A 14768-nucleotide genomic window follows, 5' to 3' on the forward strand; every position below is an offset into this window, starting at 1 on the left:
AGCAGGTGAGACCAGAAAGTGGATTGTGCTTAAAGTTGCAGGCAAAGAGGGTCTCATAAAGTCCTGAAATTCCTTCAAGGCACCTTCCTATTGGCAATGGGAATCACACAGGTTCTCAGTAATAACGCATCTCAACTTCTACGGCTGCTTACAAGTGTCCACACCTTCCTACTCCACAGTTCACTCCTGAGCCTTACTGTAAGCCTTACCAAAAGCAGCCATCAGTAACCATGCCACAACCCAAGCATTATACTGCGTTACAATTCTCTTTCTCAAGTTAATTAGTACGTTGGTTTGTTTGTTTACATTCATTCTACTTTAGTTCTTCAGAGCACAGACCGGGTGCGCTCAAATTCTTTGCCGGAATGTAATACAGATGCTGTTCCAGGTGTATTTTCTTCTATTGTGATGAAATACTGGCCCCAAAGCAACTTGAGGAAAGGGACAATTGCACCTTACAGGTTACGGTCCATCCCTGAGGCACTCCAGGTGAGAGCTCAAGGCAGGAATCTGGGCCCTGGGTTTTGGATATTGACGTAGCAGAAGCATGTGGAGGAAGAGAATCATTAACATCACAGTGGACAGGAAACAGGGAGAACACCTTTTGTTTTGATTAACTGTCCCATGACATGTAAGAGTCCTTTAAGTAATATCAACACATAACATTTACTAATGGTATTGGTTTGGGTTGTTTTTCTTACAATCTATACTCACTTAGCCGCCGCAGCGTCCTCCTGTGGTGAGACCTCAGGTTCTCATGCACACCTAGGCAAACCTTCTACTGCTTAGCTACATCCCCAGACCTCGGCTTTGCTACTTATGCCTTTTAATACATACGTTTTAAATTTAATAAACTCATTTAACTGGTGTTTGTTTCTTTATTCTGAATTGCTTTGGAGTTTTCTGTGTCCCCAAGGCTACCAAGGTGCTCACCCTTGCTTTCTTTGAGACTTGAAACGCAAGGGTTTTCAATTTTACTTGTTAGGGCTAATATCTCTCCCGTGTGCTTGGTATGACATCAGAGCCATATTTTTACTCTTTCTTTTCATGAATATGTGTAAGTATGATGACACAGCCAGGTGTACAGAAACACCTAAAGGGACCACAGGGTCGGAGACCACCACTTTTGCTTGGCTTGGTCTTATTTCCATGGTAACTACTGAAATGAGAGTGACTCACACGTAATTCAATGGCAGTGAGGAGGCTCCTGCAAAGTGACCAAATGCATCGCCACCAAGGACAGGAAGACTATGGATGCAAAGGACGGAAGACAGTGGACCTGAGGTAGGAGGCATGCTGTGTCTCCTCTAATGAGTGAGAAGAGGACTGTGGAAAGTTTGCAGCCATTACTGTCACACATAGAAGCATGAACCAGAGTGTAGGGGCTCCTGGGACACTAGTCGTTCTCTCTGAATTCACAGGCCTGACACATTGCTTTGCTCTGTCGTTTTAGTGCTTGTTGTTGTTTTTCTAACATTATGCAGTCATTGCATTACACACACACACACACACACACACACACACACACACACACACACACACATTTATCCAGGATACTGGTAAAACAGATAAGTAAGATGGAAATCAGACAGGCAGAGGAGTTATGGAAACGCTATGCTTAAGTGCATATACATTAGCATAAGTTGCATATTGGGAAAGAGTTTCTAGGAGTTACAGGTGAGGAAAACCCACATCAAACTGAGGCTAAATAAGGTTTAAAGACGTTTTCTGTGTCGTAAAAGGATTTGGAGGTACTTGGTAAAAGATTGGCTTGTCATCAAGGGTCTGGATTTCTTTCATCTTTCTCCCCTGTATCTTGTAAAGAGTTGCAGCCTCAGAATCGATGCTGCAGTAACTCCAGTCAGAGCCTCCAAAATTCTAGACACAAGAGGGAGCAAAATACAAAAGCTCCATGCCTCAGTCTAGGGCTGCAGGGTTCACTGAACAACTTCCTGTTGCATCTCAGATCAACCCTCCAAGCAAGCTGGTGAGTTAGCTTTTCACTAAACACACCTATTCCCGAGCGAAACCTGGTGTTTGTAAGCACAAGGACAGAACCAATGTTGGGTAGACAAACGGCAATAGGCACCCCTGGAAAAAAAATTGTGAACACCAGACACCAACTGGAAGTCCAAGAATAAGGTCGTAAAAGGAGTTGTGTGATGAAGTTATACATGGTTGGATGTGTGATTTCCTCTATCGTTTTCCACGTCTTGGTCAACTTTGATTAGGGCAATATAATTGATTGATGGATTGATATTGATTGATTGATTGATATTGATTGATTTGGAAAAAGTGATTTCCTTCTCAAGCTTCTATACCAGTAAACAAGACAAGAGGACACCCCACATAGGAAGTGCATCTGGAATTACCCTTAGCAAGGAATGGCTGATTGAGAGAGATGTGTGGACCTTGGCATGCATGCTAATAAGACTGGCCAGATCTTGAACTTGCTCCTGGTCAACATCCACTCACCTCTGTTCAACCTCAGCCTCACACTTCCCATTATAAATCCAGACCCTAGCAAGCTGGACACGCTGGAATTTCAACCCAGCTGCGTCCAGAACCACTTAGTTTCTGTTTCCCCCTCAACAACCCTGATTGTACCCAGCACAGGAGTGAACTGGTCTGCTTTGGGTACCTCATCCAGCCTCACACAGACTTTAACTACAGCCCCAAAGACTCCTGTATGATCTTTTCTTTACCAACGTCTGTTCGTTTTATAACTGCTCGCTCATACACAGCCATCAGGCCCCATGTGGCTATTTCAATTGAAATTAAACAAAAAAAAAAGTTACTGTCAGCTTTTCATTTGCATGTTTGAGTTGGGGGCCGGGGGTCTCAATGTCCAAATTGGATGGCAGGAGCACTGACTGTTCCCATCAGTGCCACAAATACTGAGCACTGGAGGGCAGGGATCATGCAAAGCTCACCCGGGTACCCTCAGTAGCTGACACCCCTCGAGGCCCGCACTGATTGAATGGGAAATGAACGCACCATGCAGTACATCAGATCTAACAGGCTGATACTGGGTGGGAAAGGCATCTGGCGGGAGATAACTTTTCAGCCAAGTCCCCTAGGTAATTATACGAATGGGTGGGTCAAGAAGAGCAGGGCACTTCAGAAGAGGAACTGACATTGACCAGTGGCAACTTTGCAGGGAATTGGAACCCGCCCGCTACTGTTCCCAGGCCCCCTTTCCCCTGCCAGCTAAAAGTCATTTGAGGCTGTGCTCTCTTATCAGGCTTCCTCCAGTGTGCACATAGCCTGCCTTGGGACTGTAAGGTCTGATTTTGACTAATTGGACTCTTGGCAAATTGACAGTCGGGCAATTTTTAATTTTTTGATTTTTTTTGTTTGTTTGCTTCATTGGTAAGTTTTGCTTAGAGGTGAAACTAGAGGGCACCCCAAAGAATCACAAAGAGTTTTCCTTGAGATTTCCAGCCACAGTGCCCAAGTGGCTGTGAAAGTGGGTGTGTCCTCCTGGCCCGGAAACGCTGGAAGACATCTGAATTCCTCATATAAACTGTTCAACCCCCAGGCAAAAGATTCCCAGCCAGGCCCCTCTGAGTTGCTCCATATCTAGACTCAAGAATCACCTCTTTTTCCCCCTAATCTACTATTCACCCAGACTTATAGGTTGAAACCAAGCCCAACCATTCGCCAGTTACATGAGACCTCTGAGCCTAAGTTTTCTTTTCTATAAAATGGGTGTAAAAAGAGAGTCGGAAGCATGAAACAAGCTAATGGAGGCAGAGTCCCATGGTAGCCAACTGCATGTGTCAATTTAGCTAGGTCATAGGGAAAGTTCATGTCCAATGTAGGGAGGGAAGCAGGCCACACTTCCCAATGACAGTGGATATTTGTAATCTGCCCAAGGTCTAACAGATTGAAAACCCAGAAATGTGCTCTCTCTCTCTCTCTCTCTCTCTCTCTCTCTCTCTCTCTCTCTCTCTCTCTCTCTCTCCCTCCCTCCCTCCCTCCCTCCCTCCCTCCCAGCTGGCACAGCCCTCTTCTGCCTCCAGACACGGAATCCTGCTAGAACCTATGCGGTTGGCTGTCCTGTTTCTCTGGCTCTCAGCCTCACACTGAAATGATGCTGCTGGCTCGCCCAGATGTCTACCTTATCCGTTTGATCATGGAACACAGCCTCTGTAGTCCCACGAGTCAGTCCCTGTACTTACCACCCATCGGTTCTGTCTCTCCGAGGAACTCCGACAGACGTGCTGCCTACTCCAGTGCCAGGCCTCTGAAAGGCACTGTGTAATGGTTTGTTACATGCATGAATAATGATTAAAATGTTCTCATTTTGCCATATCACAGATATTTCTATAGTTAACCCACGCCAAGGCTTGAAGGAATAATGATAAGAACAATCATCTTGATGTTTAGTCTCAAATTCTGGGAAACGGCTGAGGAGCATATTTAATATATCCAAGCGGACCTGACCACTAGATTTTCCAAGCATCCTTCAGTCCCTACCTGTTTACAGAGACCTCCTGGCTGGCATCACTCCCCCTACCCCACTCCTAACTTAACTTTCCAGTCCCAGGGCTGACCTGCCCCCCACCAGAGGCTCTTCCCAGTATAATTCAACCCCTTTGGTCATCTGCTTCTTTTGTACCTCTGCCTTCTTGTCTCTTGTACCTCGTCTCCCTCTCTCCCCACTCCCTTTCCCTCCCTGTCTTCTCACACAACTCAGGGTCCCGTCTGGACTCTCCCAGGCCTGTGCTCTCCCACATCCATAATAAACTTTCTCCTCCACCATACCTAGGAGAGCTCATGTCCTTCCCTTCCCTTGTTCTTCTTCCCTCGTTCACATATTAGCTGCTAGTTGTCAAATTCCTCTCAACACTAATCCTTTTTTGTTTGGTGAATTTGGTTTGGTTTGGCTTTGGTCTTTTTGGTTTTTCAAAACCAGGCTTTCTCCGTGTAGCCATGAGTGTCCTGGAACTCAATAAGTAGACCAGCTACCCTTGGACTCACAGAGATTCCCCTGCCTCTGCCTCCCAAGTGTTGGAGACTAAAGGCATATGCCATCACTTCCTAACACCTTTCTAACAATTCAGAAGTGTCCCCCTCATTACCTGCTATTTGCCTCCTTCCTTTCCTGATCACTCGATGCTGGGACTAGTGCGGTGGCCCCTTGTCTGTTCCACCCATGTCTGGCCCTCCATACGGCACTAAATCTACTCTCTTAAATAGCAAATCAGAGCCCATCTCTAGCATACCCGATACCTGCCAGGGGCTGCCCATCAGACAGGCTGAAAAAGCCAGATCCACAATCCATCCCCAATAACAACTCTTCAGAGGTTCACTCCGTCCATTCAAGTGTGTGCTGTCATCATCCCTTCACCTCGCCAAGAGTAAAGAACTTGTCACAGGCTGCCCAGCAAGTTGGTGACCCCACTGAATACAAGGTCCTTTATCATAGAGGTACTCGGCCCATCTGCAGGCTGGAGGCCTGGGAGGGTCCACACTGTTCTCTCTGTCTGGCTCCCTAGAGGTACCTTTCAGAAAGGAGAGCTCATGATGTCCTCTGGTAGAGTGTGTTCTCTCTACTCCTTAGAATGGCAAAGAACTCAGCCCCCAGAGAGCACTCCCATAAGCTTCCCTGTCACCCTCCGCCCTGTCTCTGCCTGACGTTCCCATGGCCTTTGTCTCCATTTCCCAGAATGCTCTTAGCCTTGTCATGAAGGGCATGCTTCACCGTGGCGAGCATCCACCTCAGATACCTAATGTTCTATGACTAATGACCGAGCTGGAGCGACTTGTTAAGATATGCCCCATGGATTCTGTGTTCCCTGGTCCTCCTACAGGCCAACTTGGGAGTTAATCTGCTCCAACCTCCAGAATATAGCTCCTGCCACTTTGGTGTCTTCTGGCTACTAATCATCTAACATTTTAAGCTGGCATCACATGGATGGGATTCATTCACACCTTAACCTTTTGAACACCTGCCTTCTTTGGGAGGACTCCCTACTATGTGAACTACGAAACCAAAGAGAGCTTCCCCTCCTGTCTGACCTGAGAAGAGTTAGCAGGGTGCTTAAGCTCTGGCTATGACTCTTACGCAGGCCACGCAATGGCATGGAGAATCCAAGCTCTATGACAAATGTCAAGGTTTGCTGCTGAGACCCTGACATCAGCCACGGAGATGGACCACTTTCTGCAGAGGGCCTTTAGCTGTGTGTGGCCTGACTGCCTCCAGGGTGTACTTCCTGGGTATGTTCTCCCGTTTTCTACGAGTTTTCAAAACTCGGCCATTACCTTTGAATGCCTTTTCTCGTTAAATCTGTTGCTTTCATCCAGCAGCCTTGAGTGGTACCCACAGAGAAGCAAGCTCGGGAAACACCAAGACGGCACACAGAGCTCCATATAAAATTCCCAGACTGTCCTGACTTGAGTTCGTTGCAAGCTGCAAAGGCTAGAATGACAAAGGTATCTTGAGTTGCTTACGGAGAAGATCCATGACAGAGATCTTAAGAACTGGGAGCCAGCCAGGTTCTTGAGTCCTGCAGACTTATGTACATACCATATACTCTCTGGCCACATAGACACAGCCTGAACACACAAGCAATTCATTGCATACCAGGGCCAGTCTAGTAGGGCATTGCGAGGTGTTCAGAATCCCTTAATACACAGCTAGTGCCAGGAAGACAGGGAGGCAAGCTGGGGGCAAAGGTGGCTCTAGGGAAGGCTATGTCAGAGCTTCCTCACATGTAGCAAATGCCTTGTGGCTTCTGTAATTTCAGAGTCTTGGAGAAGCCCCACTGCTTATCAGATCAAAGGGGCACAGAAAATCGGGCTACTGGTAGACTCTTCCAAAGCCTTCGACCTCCCTGTCTCCCTCCTTCATTGAGTCTCGTAGTTAAGTTGCACACATGGGCATTAAATCATTTACTTTCAAAGCAATTCCCAAGAAGGCCACTGTTTATCATCTTCATGTTGTTTATTTCGAAAATGAGGAAGCTTAAACTCCAAGAGGCAGGCAGGTATAAAGAGCTGAGACCAGACCCTCCTGGCCCCAAACGTCACATTGTTTCCACTAAGTAGGGGCTGTTTTCCTTTCCAGGGCAGTTGTCAAGAGCCCTCACCATGAAGGGCTGACAGCTAGGTCCTCTGACAGTAGAATGGACAGGAAGTCCATGGTGACTGCAAGTGGTAGATGTATAGGGGTGGCTGCCCATGAGATTTGGGTATGTCAGAACTGGGCTGGGCTGCTGCCGATGCAGAATGATTTCTGACTGAGATGTTTTCTCAGGAAGTCCTGGTAGAGACATTATTCCAGGAGGAGGGAGGAGGAGGAGGAAAGAGGAGAGCGAATGAGAGCAGAGAGAGAAGGCTAGAAAAAGACAGAGAAGGAAAGGATAAAGGAGGGAAGAAAGAGTTGAGTTAAGGCTTTACCTTCATTTGTATCTTCATTCCTGTTCTGAATGGAATTTTCTAGAAGCAACAAGCCTTTCAAGATGTCAGCCTCCCTTCAACTTCCAGCTGTGGCAAAGCCCCTTCACCATTCATATACATCTGCTGGGCAGGAACCTCTGAGGATCTGTTCAAGATAGCACAGCTGTGTATAAGTAGGAGATGGAAGGGCTTTGACGCCCTGAAGAGAGCATCCTTGAAAATGAGTCAGGTCTTGTGCAATTTGCTTCCTTTGGAGTCTTCTGAGGGTCCCACCCCCACCTTGTCCACCACAGCCCTAGGAGCATGCCCTAAGGGGCCAACATTGTATAGAAAGAGAACCTTCACGGAGCAGCAGAGCCGTCCTGCCGGTGGGTCATCTCCACTGATGGAAGAGCCATACCCAACCTGGACTGTGGTTAACTTGGACAAAAACACAGAAAAATATGTTTGTTCTCCCCGCCCCCACCCCCCAGTGATGCTGATCTACGCCAGGATGGGATTTCTGCAAGTCTGGCCTCTTGTCCCACATGTCACTACTCCCTGGACAGCCAGAGCAAAGTACATGACTAGTAGCAAGGAGCCACTGAGGTAGAGGGTTGGATCTCAGTCTCTCTGTCTTCGTCCTAAAAAGTATACGGTTTGGCAAGTTTCAAGCACCCCTCAGGCTGGAGGATCCCATGGATCAGTCTATGGTTCTGTGGGAGGTCAATAGCATAGCCACGTCAGACTCTTGCTGTGGGTTACTTGCTTTGGTCACATGACAGACTGTGTACCTAGCTCTTTCGTCTCGGTTCAGAATCAGGAGTGAAGGAAAAGATCTGCTTGTGTCCTTGGAAAATTCAGGGAGCAAAACACACAGCCAGTATTTTTAGTATCAACTCTGCCTTTGTTCAGAGACAAACCTCTCAGTGAGAAAGCAAACAACAGGATTTCCATCTCCTGGGAATCGGTCACATGTCGCTTTTACCACTACAAGTGGCTTCAAGAGCTGCACCTGTCTCACTCACCCTGATGTTTCCTCACACTTTAGCACTTGACCCCCATCCCCTGTCACATACCCGCATGACTTCCTGACTTCTTAGCAGATCAGCTCCACCTTCAGAAGCAGCATAAAGAGGTCACTTCCAGTACAAAGAGAGCCTGTCATAAATAATGTGGGACTCCCCATTGTCCCCTTGTCTCAGGCCAGGGTCTTGTTAGGTCAGCTTGGCAAAGGTCTGCCAAGTACTTGGCAAGTGAGAGGGTCTCACCCATGAGCCTGCTTGGTCTCTGGGGTATTTACAGATATTCCCAGGCATTGGTGTAAATGTTTTAAAAGAACAGAAGGCATCCAGGGCAGGCAGCATATATCTCTGTGTGCACACAGCAGGATGGATAGCTGCGTGAACACATGAATCTTGTGTCTGTTCCCTCGACGCCTTCTATGGTGCAGTGTGACTGTTTCCAACTAAGCTTAAACCACTAGGTTTGTGAATTAGCAGGGAACTGAAAGGAAGGGATTGGTTGCCACACAATGTCTGTCAATAAAGACTTGTGCAGATGATTGGCTGGAGATGGGAGGGGAGAGTTGAATGCATGTTTGCATAAGACTTTGGAAGACATTGAGGAAAGCCTGACTGAGTAAGGAGCATGGGGTCCTTGTGGAGATAATGGGGTTACTTAGAACACCTCAATGCTGCATTTCCCTCGATACTAACATGACTGGGGGATACTTCCCAATGTCATTGTGTGCTGTCACTCATGAGATCAGCCTGAGTGAGCCTGATGCTCTGTGTGTTTCTGTGTGTGTTCTCCAGTTTTCCAAGGTAAGAACAGGAGCTGTCACATTTGCAACTCAGAACTTGGCTCATGGTAGGTGCTAAGATGATACCATAGAATGGAGACACTTTTCTGTTCAGAGTGGAAAGTTCCTCTGTCCCCTGGGACTCCACTGTTACTCCTCTAATATATATAGCTCCTGTGGAAAGCCTGCTGTATACTTCCTGTTGAGTTGCTGATGTTCCAGAGAAATACAGGAATCTACCAATCCTCTGACATTTCCATCCCAAATGAGAGAAGAGAAACCCTATAAGGGATTCCAAACACTTTTTAAAAGCAGTTACCCCCCTCCCACTGCCCAGCACACTGTCGCTTAAAGGAGCGAGCGCATATTATTTCACCCCTGACTTTGTCGAGAGCTCGTAAGACAATCAATAATACATGGAATGTCTCCACAGTCAAAGTTTGTGTAGTGTGGGCAGTGGTGTCCAGGGTTCTTTCTTTTTTGCCTCAGGCAAATTCATAACCAGATGAAGTGAAGCCCACATGGTCTAGAATGGAAGGAAGGGCCCCCACACTCAGGCTAGCAGCATACAAGAAGCCAGGGTAAGCAACCTGCGCGGTCATGGCAATGTGTAAGCGGGTCAGCACCTCAGAGCTAAAAAGACTCCCTGGAGCAAGTGGAAACTGAGGTGAGCCTATGAGGGAAGCACTAGAGTTAGCTGAGAGTGGGCTCAGGGCCTGTGGTAGAAGAGCAGTCTCATGAGAACACACAAGAGGAAGCATGGCCCACTTGAGAAATGAGGGAAGGCAGTCATCATGTCTACACATGGAACAGGGGTAAAAGTTGAAATATAAATATTCTTCAAGTTTTCATCCAAAGGCAAAAACATACCACTGAAGAGTTCCAACGGAGAAACGTTTAACCAGCTAGACATCGAAAGACAGCAGTCTACCACGACTGCTGCTGATGGGTGATGACTAGGGGATGGGGGAGGGGTAAAGGGGAGTGATAAGAGGCTTGGTGAATGGAGGGATGTAGGGTTGGCAGAGGAAAGTCAAAACCAAATGCTAGCTGGAGAGACTAGGAACATGGCATGGATGGGCTCTGGTTTACTCTGGTCAGGGGATCTGGGCATGCTCCAGGACAGACATTATGAAGGGCATCCTCACACTGAGTCCATGAACCTGCTGTTATGGCTCCCATAGAAGTAGCTATGGGTGGATAAATAATAGATTGCTTAACACACCTACCCTGGCTTCCGCGAAAGGTGATAGAATGCCTGGTAGTGCATTCAGATTCGGGCTGTACCGCAAAAGACCCACCATGGCTATACCCCAAAAGACCTACCATGGCAGTAGATATCTGGGGAAAGTATAGAGAAGGAAAAAGGTATGTTGTCTGCCCAACTACGGTGTGAGCGTTTATCCCCAGAACTGAGATCTCTCTAGTGAGAGAGAACAGTCATGTGCCAGCCTCTTACTCCAAACATCCACCTTTATTTATTTTTGGGATCCTAACAGTGGTGTGGGATCAGCTCTGACACACAGAAGAAGCGATAGAAAGCAAAGCCACCATGATACCATGTTTCCCTATTTTCCCCTAAGGTTCCTCTGCAGGGCTATGCTGATGGGAGTTGTTGTGTTTTATAAAGAGCCAAGACTATGTTTTATAGAACACAGTATGATGAGGTGGGAGGGGTGCCTCAGTGGGCCCATACTGACGCATCACTTTCCTCTAAGGTACCAGTCATACAATGGGTAGAGTATAGATTAGAGTTTATTTGGGGGCATGGGAAGGGGTTAGAGGGGAGTAGAGGCAGAGGCAAAAAAAAAGGAGACTGAGGGGAAAGAGAGAGTAAGAGAGGAAAAGAGAGACCAGCCAGGAACACATGGAGTCGGGGGGGTGGGGAGGAAGGGGAGAAAAAAGGGTTAGGGAGAGAAGAGAGAAAGAGGAAAGGATCAGAAACAGCGAGGAGGGGCCAAACAGCCTCTTTTATAGCAAACCAGGCCTACCTGGCTGTTGCCAGGTAACCGTTGAGCGGAGCCTAGAAAGAATGCCAGCATTCCTCCATTTTGGTTTAATTAAAAAAGGAGAAATTAGAAAGAGGTTATGGTGAAGCAGGCATAGGGTCACTGTGGTCTTTAGCTGCTTCCTGCTGACTTTGGGGGCGATAGAAAACCTAAGGAAATGGGGATGGGGATGTTGATCCAATCTTAGGAGAGCGGGCTGTTTTCTTGCTGTCCATGGTCTATGGAACCATCTGTGCATAGGAAGGAGCAGGTCCAGTAGAAGTGAATGTCGGTGAGAGTAGACTGGAGCTTCTGTGGGTTGCTTCTTTGGAACTGTCCTCTCTCTCCCTCTCTCCCTCTCTCCCTCTCTCCCTCTCTCCCTCTCTCCCTCTCTCCCTCTCTCTCTCTCTCCCTCTCTCCCTCTCTCCCTCTCTCCCTCTCTCTCCCTCTCTCTCCCTCTCTCCCTGTCTCCCTCTCTCTCCCTCTCTCCCTGTCTCCCTTTCTCTCTCTCTCCCTCTCTCCCTCTCCTCTCTCCCTCTCTCTTCCTCTCTCCCTCTCTCTCCCTGTCTCCCTCTCTCTCCCTCTCTCCCTCTCTCCCTCTCCTCCCCACCTCTGTGTGTGTGTGTGTATGTGTGTGTGTGTGTGTGTGTGTGTGTGTGTGTGTGTGTGACAATAAAGTTTAGTAGGTTTGGGAGAAAAATTTTTTCTTAGGTGTACATTTGAAACCCCCTCAGGTCTTTGTGGTCGTGATGAGAGGAGCCCCAATCCCGGGGAACAAGAGAGGAGTCTCGCCCTCACATCAGGTAACAGGTAGAAACAGGCTATTGAGTGGCAGGTGTACTTTTCCAGATGGAGTCTGTTTGGTCTGTGAAAGGTGGAGCTGAGTGGGTTTCCTGGAGCTTATAAGTTTATAAAAGAGGTAAGTTGTTAACAGCGTGAACAACCATTAAGGTGAGCTCAGGGACGATAAAAATCCTTCTATGGAGCAGATGGAGCAAGAAGGGCTTTTTCCTTTGTCTAGGAGACTGGACATATATAAATTTAGCATAATGAGAAACATTTTAAGTTTAAAATTATACGACAACTAGAGGAAACTCGAAAATTTGCTGACCTTGTGAAGATAATGGTTGATCATGTAGTTTAGCAATGAGAACAACCTGAAGTCTATAGTTAAAAGGCAACCAAAGGGAACTTATGTTTCTGATTGTGACAGCTGATAGCATAGATAGCATGAGAAACACTTTAAGTCTGTGGTTAGGGGACAATCAAAGGAAACTTATGATTTGGACTTGCGATTATAAAAGGTGGGTTGTATAGTGGAATGTTTTATTAGAGATAGGCTAATTTCTAAGAACTCTATTGGTTAATGTTGGGACAGTGGCCTGATAAAGGCAGGAAATGTGAAACATTTAGTCACTGGAAACTGAGTTTAGATAAGGAAGTAGCAGCTTGCATCTGTGAAAGCTTACATAGGAACTCATGGATCCTTTATTGTGAAGCCGGTGAGCAAGGCAAGTCTGTCTGTTTGACAAGAGAGCTGGCAGTCTTAGCTAGTTAACAAGTTGACTAATTAGCCCATACAGTGGTGGGTTACCTCGGGGTAAGGAGCTAGAGGTCTGTTTTCTAACTGTCAAGCTGTCAATGTAATCAGAAATCTGGGAAGAAATAAATTATATTCTAGATGCTGTATGTTAATTAAAATGACAGAAGTTAGTCTATTATCCAGTACCTAAACAGTTCCCCTGTGGTCTCCATGGCAACTTGAGCAGAGTCAGTCTGACCATCAGGGCCAGAAGATGAGCTTTTTCCTGTGGGATAAGAACATAGGAGAAATGGCCCACCTTGTCTTAGGAAACATGAGACATTTAACTCTCTGGGTGTCCTCTGTTTGTCCACAGTTTAGGCCAAGGACAAGTTAGCACAGTTTAGCAGACAAGACAATGAGGCAGTGTTTCCCATTGGTTATCATACCACAATCCAGGCAATCTTGTCATTGTGCCCACATCTTCTCAGAGACTTGGTATGGGGGGGGTGGGGGTGGTGAGGGAGTCACTGTTAGGCTTTGGGAGCCTCTGTCATAGTAAGTTTAAACATTTAACATTATATTTAGCAGATTTCTGACAGGATTGAGAACTAGTATCTATTATGCATATCTGAGTTAAACAATCTGTGTTTGTTTTTACTTATTTGTTCTGCATGTATCTGTTAAACGAAGAGGTTACATTATAACTTAATGACAGTAGCAGAAACAAGGCTAAACACACCTTTAAGACCGTGATCTTTAACCTTTTTTACTGTTGTAAATCTTTAAATTAATATTAAAATCATTATTTTTTTATCAAGGCAAGATAGAAATCATATCTTAATTTAAAAATGTCTTTGGAGACCTTAAGTCAGACTGTTCTAAAGAAGGCAGTTAAGTGGGAACTGCCCATAACAAAAATGGCAGATAGTCATGAGACTGACTTTAATCAAGGTGGCACTGAAGCTATAGCCAGTCATGTGACCAGCCTTAGCTAAGATGATGCTGAAATGATAGTTCCACCTGTGTAGGAAAGTCACGTGCTATTCCTAAGCATGGAACCGCAGAAGTGTTGCTATGTGTCAGCAGAGACATATAAAGAGACAAATAGACACGTCTTGTCTGGTGGACAGTAGGTCTCTCCCTATCACCACAGGCAGCCTCTGTCACGGTGGCAGGTCTGAGCTGTGCACAGGGATTTAAGACTGCCCACCGGAGCCAACAGCAGGCAGCAGTCATGGCGGCTCGGGGTTGCGGAAGCCTGAGAATGTGGGTGCCTGCAGCTATGCTCAGGACTGCCTACTTCCCAGCAACTCTGTTCAAGTGCAGCATGTCGTGTGTGCTATGGGGTCAAGTCGCGTAGGGAGCAAGAGAGCGGCCAGGAGGGGTGAAAAGCAGAGAGCAGAGTATTAAAGCAGTTGGGAGCGAAGGTGGGGGAAAGCCTACATCGAAATTGTTCTAATTTCTCGATCGCTTGAGAGAGTTCTAGAAGGTTTTTGTTTGTTTCTTTTTTCTTTTTTTTTTAAGCTCTGCTAAGTGGCCGTTTAGAGTTGTTATCTAGTGGGCATTGGGGCCAAATTTAGCCTGTGAATTTGGAAGCCTTGAAGACCAGGAGGCATCCCAGCTGGGAGCCTGTAAGTGAAGACATTCCCTTTGAGTGAGAATGGACGTATCCCAATGGGGAGCCTAGAGGTACAGACGAAAGCAAGATACAGGCTATTAATACTTTTGCTTTCAGAGTCCCAAGTGTTGGTATTCTGTCTAAGCTCCACCCCCACAGCTACCTGGCAACAGCCAGGTATGCTCCACCCCACAGTTGCCTGGCAACGGCGAGCTGTGCCTGACACTGTATAAGGGGCTGCTTGGCCCCTCCCCTCTCTATGGCTCTTTGATCTCTTCTCTTCCCTGCTCTCCTCCTTTGTCCCTTCTCTCCCCATCCCCTCCCCCACTTCCCTCCATGTGCTCAAGGCCGGCTTTTGTTCCTCCCCTATTCTACTCTTCTCTCTTTAAGCCTTTCTACGTGGAACCATGTTGGTTTGGTGTGCTCTGTCTGTACACGGGCTAAGAT

The sequence above is a fragment of the Rattus norvegicus genome, chromosome 7, assembly GCF_036323735.1.
Source record: "Rattus norvegicus strain BN/NHsdMcwi chromosome 7, GRCr8, whole genome shotgun sequence".
In the NCBI taxonomy this organism is placed as follows: Eukaryota; Metazoa; Chordata; class Mammalia; order Rodentia; family Muridae; genus Rattus; species Rattus norvegicus.